We start from the raw sequence: 12458 nt of genomic DNA, 5'->3' as shown, positions 1-12458 counted from the left end.
TGAGTTTAAAAACAAATATTGGCGGAATTAACACTAAAGACAACTTAAATCATTTGTATCTTTTAAGGTCGCTCGAGTACAGAACCGGCTCAGGTAGTATACCTTGTGCTGATTCTCTTATCAAACATAGAATGTTACCCCTTCACCTCAGGCGACAACAGTTCGACTTGACGTTTCTGTATAATCATAAGATAGATAATAGCTTTAAGGGTAAATGTATACACTTCTATAATAAAGTCCCAGCCACTGTTCAGGTATTATCTGTAAATAAATTTAAATGTTTTATAAAAAAAATTGCTCTGTCGTAAATCCTATTACTCCACTGCTGAATATCTAAATGATCGGACAGCCTGGGACTAGATTATGATTATTTTATACCGATAGAAATGACTGTACAATATTGTATATTTTTATTGAAAAGAGCGCAAAAAAAAAGAATGCTGGGAGAGTTTCTTGCGCCGCTTTTTCTCTCTCAGAGCGCCATTTGTTTCCGAAGCGGTATTAGTATCTAGTAGTTATTAGAAATGACAACAAAAAGAATTCTTAAGGAATCAATTTTGAGAAAATAAATGCCTCTTATGCCTTTATACCTTTTGTATTATATTATTAACCTTGTAATTGATTCCCCTAACCTTGTAGAAAAGATCAAATTCAAAGTTCCGACTAAATATATTCGTAGAACTAATAATTTATTCGCTGCCAAGAGAATTAAGTCTAATTCTTCTTCAAATGCTTTCTTTCACCGCTGTTTGACAACTATACAATAACCAAATGACTCACTTGGATCCCTTTACAACTAATACAAGAACCTTCTTTAATCATTAATTAACGATTTGTTTAAAAAAGCAATTAATGTTTCTTTTTTTCTCTTTATTGTTTTCTTTTGCCTTGTGTTGTTGTTAATTACCTAATACTTCCTGAATATTTACATTTATTGTTAATTACATTATAATTTATTTAATAAGAACATTTTTTGTGCATGAGTGTTTGCTGCCAAAATAAAAACACTATTTAACAATAAAAAAAATAACACTAAATGGCAAATTAAAAGATTAATAAAATGGAGCGAGCGCATAATTCATAAATTAAATAAAGTTGCACACGACTGCGTTGAACCAACTTAAAAAAAGATTAGTTGTGGGTTTGACCCACGCGCAAATATGTTCACTATTTATGGAATAAATGGATGGATATAACATAAAATAAATACAATATTTAAGCGCATGCAGAATGCTGTGAATGGTATTGAAACTAAAACTAAAATTAGATGTTTATTTTTAAGATAAGAGTATTTTTCTTTTTTTAGCTCAATCGTCAACGGAAAAGAAAAGCAAATCGAACCCGAAAATCGAGTTCTTACTTTGAATACGAGAAATATTGAGAAACTTAGGGAAAACCTGAAATTTTTCTCAGTTTTTTGAAAACACATAGCTTGTAGATCTCTATCAGAATGTGACTAGTTGATCTACCTTCATAAGTACTTATAAGTAAACAATAATAAATAATATTGTCTGATTAAGAACTGAGATTTACTTACCTTAATGTGACTGCAAGCATTTCTCCTGGCGATAACCATTGTCCAAATTTTGTTATTATCGCAAAATATCTTTTATATGATGTAAAATAAAATCGAAAGTGGACACACTCATTCGGTAGTAATTATAAAATTGCCTGTCGTATTGACGTAACACTGCATGGTGCAGTCACCATGTAATAAGCTCCTTTTAAACGTTGGTCCACCAAGAGAGGGCACACCCAGAATTCTTTACTTCTTCTGCGCCTTCGTACGTGCAATAGCATTGCCAGAAGTCGACGCCAACTGAAACTATTCATGAGCAACGATGTGAATGCTCTGATGTGGCTTTGCGTAAAATGCCATATGGCAAAAAGTGGCCCCTGAATTGCTTGAAATTGGATCAAAGATCGGACTAGTGGATAAGCAATATCCGAATTCAGTCCAAGATTTCTAACGGCCGTTCCCAATATTCAGTCTATCTCTTACTTGGGATAAAAAACGTAACTATCGTTGACTTTTCTGTTCTAATAAACTTATCGAAGGTAACTCAAGGTGAGTTACCTTCGATAAGATCCGTGCACACTGTGTCAATGGTACGACATATAGCTTACCAGTGATAGAAGTTTGTAGGGAAATTGCAATTCACGCGTCCAAATATAAGGCGAGAAGAATGACTTATCGGATATATTGGGACAGCTTCAGATTATTGACAGCTAATTACTGACAGTAGAACGTAATAATTTATCTCTATCTGTAGATAGTATCAATATCAGTATCAATATACTGTTGCCAATGGAACGGCTGTAAAAGTATTTTAAGTATATATTTTATTATTTTTGATAATTGTTTTCTTGATTTTCTACCTAGCAGACTAAATCCAATTAAATTTAGTCGCTTGTTGTCCTCAAATAATGAACAGAACAATAAACAAAGTTGGACGTTTTAACGTTTCATTAAAAACTACGGCCTTAACGATTTTCCGACAATATTTAGCTTGAAGAGGTACTGGTGAATTAATAATTAGACGGAGCAGTGCAGGATATTTAAAATAGATACGAAGGGCTAAAGAAGGATAAGTAGTAGGGAAGGATGGCTTGTCCATGCGTCAACTCGTGAACAGGTGCTGCATGTGGGGCCAGCGCGACCTGTTATAGTTAATAATTATAGTTAATATCATTGTATTTTTTAAATGCAATTACTAATTATGATAGTAATCATGACCATCATGTTCACGAAGCATTCAAACTAATTTATTTTGTATATTAAAGCCATTGTAAAATACTCTATTTGATTGAAAAGAGTGGCCGTTGTATGTTCTTCTCAAGAGCTCAACTTTTTCCGAATATATTATAGTAGATTCAGTAATTTAAATGAAATATATATAGTGACGATTCAGAGGCGCTTAATTTAAGCCAACTGAATAAAATTTATTTGACTTCGACTTTGATTTAGTCCTATAGCATATGGTAAGATATTCTCCCTGGATTGATACCTAATAAAATACCAAAAAAATTATTTGTACCTATATACTAATCTTATGTATGGTAAAAAAACATACCGACGAATTGAGAACCTCCTCCATTTTTGAAGTCGGTTAATAAATATAATAAATTAATTTAACAAAACACCAATTGACTTCGAAAAAATATTCCAAAACAATAGATATAGTATGCACTGAAAAATAAAAACAATATTGCGTATTTTTATACAACCTAATTAATTAATCTAATTCTAGCTACAATTATAGTTATTTTTGGAATCGGTGTCCTCCTGCCGCGGCCCCACCCTTGCTTCTCGCCTTGTCTCATTGCGCGTGCGACACAAGCGCATCTTACCTACAACCTTCCTACAACTATGTATATAGTTACAAACCTACCGTGGCAGACACCGACGGGACCACACGGGAAGCACCAGCCTTCAAATAAAAAAAGAATTATCAAAATCGGTTCAACCGGTTGAAAGATCTGAGGTAACAATCATAAAAAAATACCGACGAATTGAGAGCATACTCCTTTTTTGAAGTCGGTTGAAGGTAGCTTCAGTATTGTCATCTTACCTACAACCTTCCTACAACTATGTATATAGTTACAAACCTACCGTGGCAGACACCGACGGGACCACACGGGAAGCACCAGCCTTCAAATAAAAAAAGAATTATCAAAATTGGTTCAACCGGTTGAAAGATCTGAGGTAACAATCATAAAAAAATACCGACGAATTGAGAGCCTCCTCCTTTTTTGAAGTCGGTTGAAAGTAGCTTCAGTATTTAAATTAATACATTATTTACTTATCTTATTTGTGGTTTACACAATGCCTGAGTATATAATATAAGTTGAAATTACACAATAATTAATATAAGAAAATAATATTTCCGTATCGCATATTATAATATTGATAATTGGCCAATACAAAACACATACATACATCAGATAAGTACTACGAAATCCTTATTGGATATCCCAGTACAGTGAGCCTATTTTTTTCTAGGAAGTATCTTTAGTTACTATCATTATTATTACCTATATGTTGTGATAATACAGCCGCTCCGTCTAATAGCGTTCATAGTCAAAGGTTTTGTGTTATGGTGACATTTAAGTTAGCAAACTCGACGGCCCATTCGTACGTGCCGTTGATTTTGGGTCAATCGATAATAGCTATTAATAAAATGTTGATGGAAAATTTCCCAACCAATATTGACACTTTTATGTGATGAGTGACGATGGACAAGGGCAAGGCTCTCTGGATAACTAGTCTGTAATCGAGGTTAAATTATTAAAACTGTCGTAAGACATTTTATTGCGAATTTGCGCTCGCAGTGCGTGGCTTAACAGGGCGGGGGGCGCGGGGTGCAACGGTGGTGAACACCAATAGTAACAGATAAGTTTTAGTGCCCCCGTGCCAAAGAGTATAATAATATATAGGGAAAAGAGAGCCCTCTCTACGCATTATGAGCTGTCTATTTGATAACTACCGCCATCTGGAGATTGGCCCCGAAATAACTATATAAATAGCTCGAAATTATAAAATTTATTTTTAATGTTGTGACGAAATTAAATAACTAACTCTACTTTTTAATGTAGGTATTGCAATTTTTGTTATAATAAATGTTGAAATTGCGCGTAGAGTTAGTTATTTAATTTTGTCACAACATAGAACATAAAGGATAGATTTAGTAGTGTAAATATGCAAAATGGAACACGAGAGCTATATACATGCGCAAACGCTAAAAGTAGGCGCCATTTTATGACCAGTGGGCAGTGACACAAATATAGAAAAGTTGAAAGGCTTCAAAGCGAGTGACAGCTGACAAATCTTTCATTTTCAGGCCAACTAACAGATGGCACTACAGTCTTGTGTAAACGTCACTTTAAGGCGTCTGTCCCACCCCTGCCCCGTGCGCGTCATCAACGCAGGAGCACCCCTCGTCCCCCGCCCTGTCAAGCCGCGCACTGCGAGCGCTCATCCACATTCCTCAGTTTGAGACGGGGCATGAGCCTGGCGAAACTCTCTAAGAAAAAAGCGATTCACTCGATTGTTTGAACTACTATAACTATTTCTCTTATTACGTAGTATTTACATCCACTTTGCCCGGCTACGCTGGGCTGTTGCGCTACCAGCATAGAAAATCCTACCTTTTTTTGAAGTAAAACTTCTTTACCCCCAAGTCACGCCGACTTGGGGGTAACTCAGAATATTATTCTGATGGGAGTAACGTTAGTACTTCCGACAGAAATATGTCAATTGAAACAATTTTTAACCATTACAATTTAATGGTTTAAAAAATTGTTTCAAATTGCTTATTTTTTTTTTGTAAGTCTCCAAGTGTATTTGTTCATTTGTGACTACTTTGTAATAAATAATAAACAAAAGTTCTCAGTCTGACGATTGCGACATTCGTTAATTTTTCTTCGTCCATCGGACAGACAAAAGGTCCGAGCCCATAGAGCCATATTCGTTAATATTCAATAACAACGTTAAATTGATATGTGTGATATAAATAATTTAATTATTTTTTAATAACACGGCTTTAATTAATGTAATATTTAATAGTATAAATTAAATCTTCTTTTCTTTCAACTTTTTAAGAATATTTGTTATATACTGGATGTAATAGAATAGGTGTGACAAACAAGGGTAAACGAAAATAACATATTTTGTCAATGAGCTTTCAGATAAGAAAAAATAGTATATGTATCTGTTAATTATTCCTAAAGTTAAATATAATTAAGTTTTACTTCAATCGCGCGAAAGATTACACGGACACACTTTTTTTATTAAGAAAAGCAAAAATTAAATTGTAGTCAGATACGCTATCCATCTTACTATGAAAAACTTTGAGGTATTCAATGCTAGGTACATAGAAAAAGTGTTTATGCAATGCTAAAAAGAACTTAAGAGAAATAAATAATGTTCTACATTATGGCTAGTAAATTTAATTTATAACAATTAATAAAGAAAACAAAAGAAATAATTATCTACACACTACTACAAATGTACACTATATTATGACTATATTTACTATGATATCAACCTTAAGTACTTATGATGTTTATTAGGTATTTAAAAGGATGTATGTACATAAATATCATAAATGGAAAATATCAGCACTAACGAATTCCTTGTTGTAATTGAGTTTTAAGTAATTGATGCAGGGGTTATTCCTGCATTAGTACGAAATGAATTTCGTGAACCAGTTGCAAAAAGTTTACGATTACACAGTCCTCGGATATATTGGGCTGTTCTAGGAATAACATAATTTAAGGCGACACTAAATGCCAGCGACCTTGAGCGATATGAATTCACGGCTTTCGGCCCGCCATCTATGTAACAAAGCCAATATTTTCAAAATTCTTGCGTGGAAAACAGTTAACATGCTTACAAACCTCGTTATTCATTACTAATCTGAATAAATATACCTACACAAAAAAGTAAAGGTATAGGAATAACTTTTCTGAGAGTTGTACTAAAAAAATGCGTCATGCCATGCAAAAAAACTTGTTTAACTGCAAGGAAAAGTGGTAGTTCAAAAAGGCTCTGGAGTGAAAACTATAACCAACAGCAAGCATTAGAAACCTACAAATAAGACTTAAGTATATGTGTACCAGGATTAAGTAGTGTTTCATAGTTCGAAATGCTATATTTTCACCAAAAAACTTGTCTTAAAACCCCTTGTTTGCATTTTTCTGCTTACTCTTCGCCTTAATTTGTTGGTCAATACAGTACAATCAAATTTGTTACGTATAATACCGTGCTAAAACATGTATGTAACTTTGCGCCTTGATTGAAGGGATAGTAGTTTATACTTATCTATCAAATCTGCGTAGGACATATTGTAATTGCCATAGCATCTATAACTCATGGATTTTAAGAATTAACGTTGTACATTTTTATCATTTCGTAACTTTTTGTAAAGAGGGTGCCAAACAGGAACGGCCATATTCCAATTGGGACGTAACAAGGGTTTTATATAAATGTAAAATAGTATAGGGCTTCTGAAAGTCCATGGATGTTCTCATGATAAATCAATACATTTTGAAAGTAGTTTTAACAATTTTTTCAATATGAAGATTTGAGTGTGTTTTACTATCCAAGAAAATTCCTAGGTCCCTAACAGATAAAACTTTACTCAATGTAACATTACAATAAGAATAATTATAATTATTAATGAACTTGTTTTTTAATACATAATAATAGCATTTCATTTATGTAAGCTTAATGTTAATTTATTATGTTTGCAATAATCAGATAATCTATTTAGGTCCTGTTGGATTAACACACAATCGTTGAGGTTTGTAATTGACTTGAATATTTTAAGATCATCAGCATATAGTACAAATTTACAATTAAAACCTGCTTTATGTCATTAATATAATTAATAAACAAAAGAGGTCCAAGTATGGAGCCTTGAGGTACGCCAGAAGTGCCATCTATACTTTCAGAACTAAACCCCTTAATAACTACTTTTTTGAGTTCTTTTTGTAATATAAGAAGAAAGCCAGCGTAACAAATTACCACGTATGGCATTAAATCAATTTACCTAACAAAATTTCATGGTCCACCTTGTCAAATGCTTTTATAAAATCAGTATAAATCACACATTTACGTTTGAACGTTATTGTCTTTATTATTAAATAGAAAAGAAGAGAAATTAATAAGGTTGGCAATAGTAGATCGCAAAATCGTTTTTAACAAAACCATGTTGTTCCTGTAAAATTGTTCTATGGACAACAGGATAAAGTTCATTATGAACTAGTAGTTCAAAAACCTTTGCTACTTCGCATAAAATAGAAACGGGATAAAAGTTTTCCACGAAATGCTTAGAGCCGCTCTTATAACTGGTACAATGTTTGCACGTTTCCACTCTTCAGGGAAAACACCATATAAGATACATTTATTAAAAATAAGGTGTAAAGGCTTGCAAATGGTATTAGCCGTTCTGACAAGGAAAAATGCAAGCAGCCCATCAGGCTCAGTACCTTTTGATGAATCCTGTATTCATGCTGTTTTTAATGCTACTCGAACCTTATTTTCGGTGAGGTGTACATAATCTAATGGTATTTCATTCTCCGTTGATTCTGGCGGGGGCGACCATGTATTAAGTGAAAGAGAGGAAGGTTCATAAACAGAGTGGAAAAAATCAGAGAACATTCTACAAATTCTGTCAGGTTCAATCGATTGAATATTTTTGTAACGCATGCACGAAGGAATACTACATTTTGTGTTTTTATTTGATTTATATGACCAAAATTGTTTAATATTTTTTGTTATGGTATAACTCACATAGTAGAATTACTATCAGGGTATACATAAGAAAATATATGTTGTTACTTCTTGAATAATTTTAGGATTTTTATTAACGCTATTGTAGATTTTTATTTTTTTCTACAATAGAGAAACGAAATTATAGGGTCTTTCAATAGGGACTTCCGAACTTTTACAGTTGATAGCGGCCATCTTGTTGAAGCTACATCTGTCAAATTGGCTGTCATTTATTCAGTCTGTTTTGCCAAATCACCATGGATGGATATAGCGTTCAACAACACGTGCAAATGATAAAATTGTTTTATCAAAATGGGTGTTCTGTTCGGGCAACGTTCCGCGCGCTTCGCCCATTTTACGGGCGCCATAATCGGCCTACCGAGAGGACTATTCGCAGTGTGGTGGATAAATTTGAGTCCACTGGTTCAGTAAACGATCAACCAACACCCGTACGTCGACGAAACGCAAGATCTACCGAAAACATCGCCGCTGTCCGTGAGATCATGCAGGAGAATCTGAGGCAGTCGATTTCGCGTCGCTCACAAGAACTCGGCCTTTCACAGACCACAACTTGGCGAATTTTGCGTCGTGACTTGGGCCTGCACCCGTACAAAATTCAACTGACCCAGGAGCTGAAGGTAAACGACCATAGACAAAGACTTGTGTTCGCTGAATGGGCTCTGGAGTAGTTGGCAACTGACCCTAATTTTCATCGAAAAATCATTTTCAGCGATGAGGCCCATTTCTGGATGAATGGGTACGTGAACAAACAAAATTGTCGAATTTGGGCCGATACAAATCCACATGAGATCCAAGAGCGTCCAATGCATCCCGAAAAAGTCACTGTTTTTGGTGTGGATTTTGGGCTGGCGGCATCATCGGTCCATATTTCTTTGAAAACGACGTTGGCCAGGCCATCACCGTAAACGGAGAGCGCTATAGGTCGATGATTACCAACTTCTTTTGGCCTGAATTGGATGATATGGACACCAACGACATGTGGTTTCAACAGGACGGCGCTACGTGCCACACAGCTCATGCCACATTGGACATTCTGCATGAGCGGTTCGATGGCATGGTCAACTCACGTGGAGATAATGTGAACTGGCCACCGAGATCGTGCGATTTGACCCCATTAGACTATTTCTTGTGGGGTTTTCTTAAGTCGCAAGTCTATGCGAATAAGCCACAAATCACAGCGGCCCTCAAAGCCAACATAACCCATGCCATTGGTCAAATTCAGCCTGATTTATGCACCAGCGTCATTCAAAATTGGACATTTCGGATGCGCGCCACCCAGAGAAGCCGGGGCGGACATTTGAACGATGTTTTATTCCACACATAATGGCATCGACAGGCCTTTCAAACGAATAAAAATTGTTGATGATATCTAACACAAATTTTGTTTTATTTAAATTTGAAGATAGGAAGCCCTTAATGAAAGACCCTTTATTATGGGAAAAATCAGTCATTCTAATTTACATCGAAAAATATATCGTATTAAGAAACCAGTGCAAACGCTAGATCATTTAAGACATTATTTCAAAGTCCCCCTGAAAACGAGATCTGGTAAGTTCTATTGATTACGCTTACACTGCATAAGTATTTTTGGGGCAAAAAACCCTCTTATATTTGGGACATGCTGCTTCACCGAACTTTGCGACCATCATTTCCCCGGTATCTCTGTCTCTTTCTTGGCATTAAACTTTACCTCTTTCATTGTTTAGGGTTCAACCTTTTTCATGTAGCTACAAACCTTTTACCTGAGTGACTCAGGCACTTATTCTAAATTGATAAAAAGAAGCTCACTACAAAATATTTTAACCATTATTGTAGAATTTATTTAATACTAGCTGACCCGACAGACGTTGTTCTGTACATAATAAATAAAATACTATTTTTATGAATTTGTCAATAATATTTCATAAAATCAAGAATTATTTCGTAAAACATGCTGTTGTAGTTGTTATTAAAAATTGTTTCAAAGCCGAACCTTCAAACCGTGCGTCAATAAACTCTCTCCTAGAAATTTTTTCGATACGAAACAAATATTGGAAATAAAAATGGGTTCATCGATTTCAATCGGGGTAAATCGAAATAAAAAGTATCCTTCTTCTCAAGTTGGACTAAACTGCACTTCATGAAGTGAAATGATAATCCCAATTAAAATCCGTACTATAGTTTAGGAGTTCATTGGAAACAAACATCAGAACGCTGGACTTAATATATTCAGAATTAAGTTTTGTCTCGCCGTTTCTAACGAATTGTGTTACGCAGTTTTTTTTCTGCATATAAAGAGCGAGAAGTAGATTCGAGGTCGAGATATTCAATCAATTATTACTATACTCGAAAAAAGAGCCCATATTCTTTGGACTAGGCTGGCTGGGGACTAAGCCAACAGCCTTGAGGAATCGAGCGGAGCTAAGTTACCTCTCTCGTACAAGATTTTAATTAAGAATTAGAAACATTTTTAATTTATCACAAAGATAATACAATTTTCTTTACAAAACTAACAAAACTATGTCATGTTAAATAGTATTGGTGTTCAATTAATAAATTTTCATACAATTTTTATCTAGATTGAATGACTAGCATGGCTCCAACTGCAAAAGTTAGGGTTAAATTGGTTGATTTTATTTTGCACTATCTATAAAAAATAGAAATGTTAAGAAAAAATTAAGTTTCTTGTCACATTCTGTAGTAAATATAAGCTTTATATAAACCGTCATGAAATGGTTTCATTTATGCGCTATTTTGGCGTTTTCTTGGAATAGCGGCCTTAAGGAATTATTCGAAGGACTCCTTAAATTTCTGAAGTAATGGTCATTTCCTGGTAAGACTGTAAATTTATTTCTGTATCTATTTTTATTTATGTAATAATGAAAATCCTCATCACTAATAATATAATTATGGATATAGAACTAAGAATTGTTCAGGATTTTGTTCCAGGAGTGTGTAGTCTAAACTGTTCTTATGTATCGTTAACCATTCTGGGAATCTAGAGCCTTAAATGTTCGTGTAAAATTGTCTGACTGAAATTTACTACAAATGTTGGGTGACCCGAGTGAGAGACATATTTGGTGGAATATCTGCCACGTTTAAATTCGGCTCAACAATGTGGCACTTGTAGAATACGGTATAGCTTTTGCATCTTAAATATTCTATTAATCTTAATTAACTTTTTCCATACTAAAATGTTTCAAGCACAAGTACTTAATAGCTGCACGCAATTTAATTTTGTTCATTTTCGACAACACAAAGAAAATCCATATCTAAAAAACAAATATACTCTAATTATTTTTTGCTCTTTCATCAAATCAATTCTCTAGCTTTATCGGCATTGCCATATTGCATAGGCCTTGTACGTATAATCTGAAATCTAATAATAACTTTTGCGTTGCAAGAGGGAAGGACATCAGATAACCCTCAGTGTCTGTTGTTCTTCTATCTCTTGTAATACAATATTTATTAATTGATAGATAAGAGTATATTAATAAAAGCTAAGGGAATGAATTAAGGAATGGCCTTTAAAAACAAAAAAGGATCCTAAATCATTTCTGAAAAAAGCAATATTTCGAAAAAAATACTTCCTAGATTGAAGAATAACACCAACAGTATAATATATATTTTAAAAATTTATCGTTTGAAATTATGGGCTGAAAAATGGTTTAGTATTTTATGCAACAATTGTATAATGAGATCAAAAATTACGAGTGGCGTGATCGCAATGAATGCCACGAGCGTTTTTTTACCCAGACAACGTGTCGCACTACATTATTTTTTCTACGAGTAGGTAATTTTATATAAAACAAAAATTAAAACAAACAAATATCACATGTTTTCGTTTTTTTTTTTGGAATTTTATGACCTGGTAACTAAGACCTTTAAGTCAAGTCTTTTTTTATTATCTAAATATGTATACTTTTCATTTCACAGTTCACGTATCACTTCACTTTATTTCATAATGTTATAATAATTGTATTCTTAATATATTTATATAATGGTTTATAACTTCTTTTGTCTCTTAATAATTGATCAACGGAGGCGGGCGGGATAAAGAATCACATAAAATTTTGAAGTCACTGATTTCACTAGACAGCACAAGTCTGTCAATCAGAAATGTTTGGCAGTCGAAAATAAGGTGGTCCATAGTTCCTTCATTTGAATTGCAATGTGGGCAAAT

This window comes from Leptidea sinapis, chromosome 16, assembly GCF_905404315.1.
Source record: "Leptidea sinapis chromosome 16, ilLepSina1.1, whole genome shotgun sequence".
In the NCBI taxonomy this organism is placed as follows: Eukaryota; Metazoa; Arthropoda; class Insecta; order Lepidoptera; family Pieridae; genus Leptidea; species Leptidea sinapis.
Note: the sequence above shows the minus strand (reverse complement) of the source record.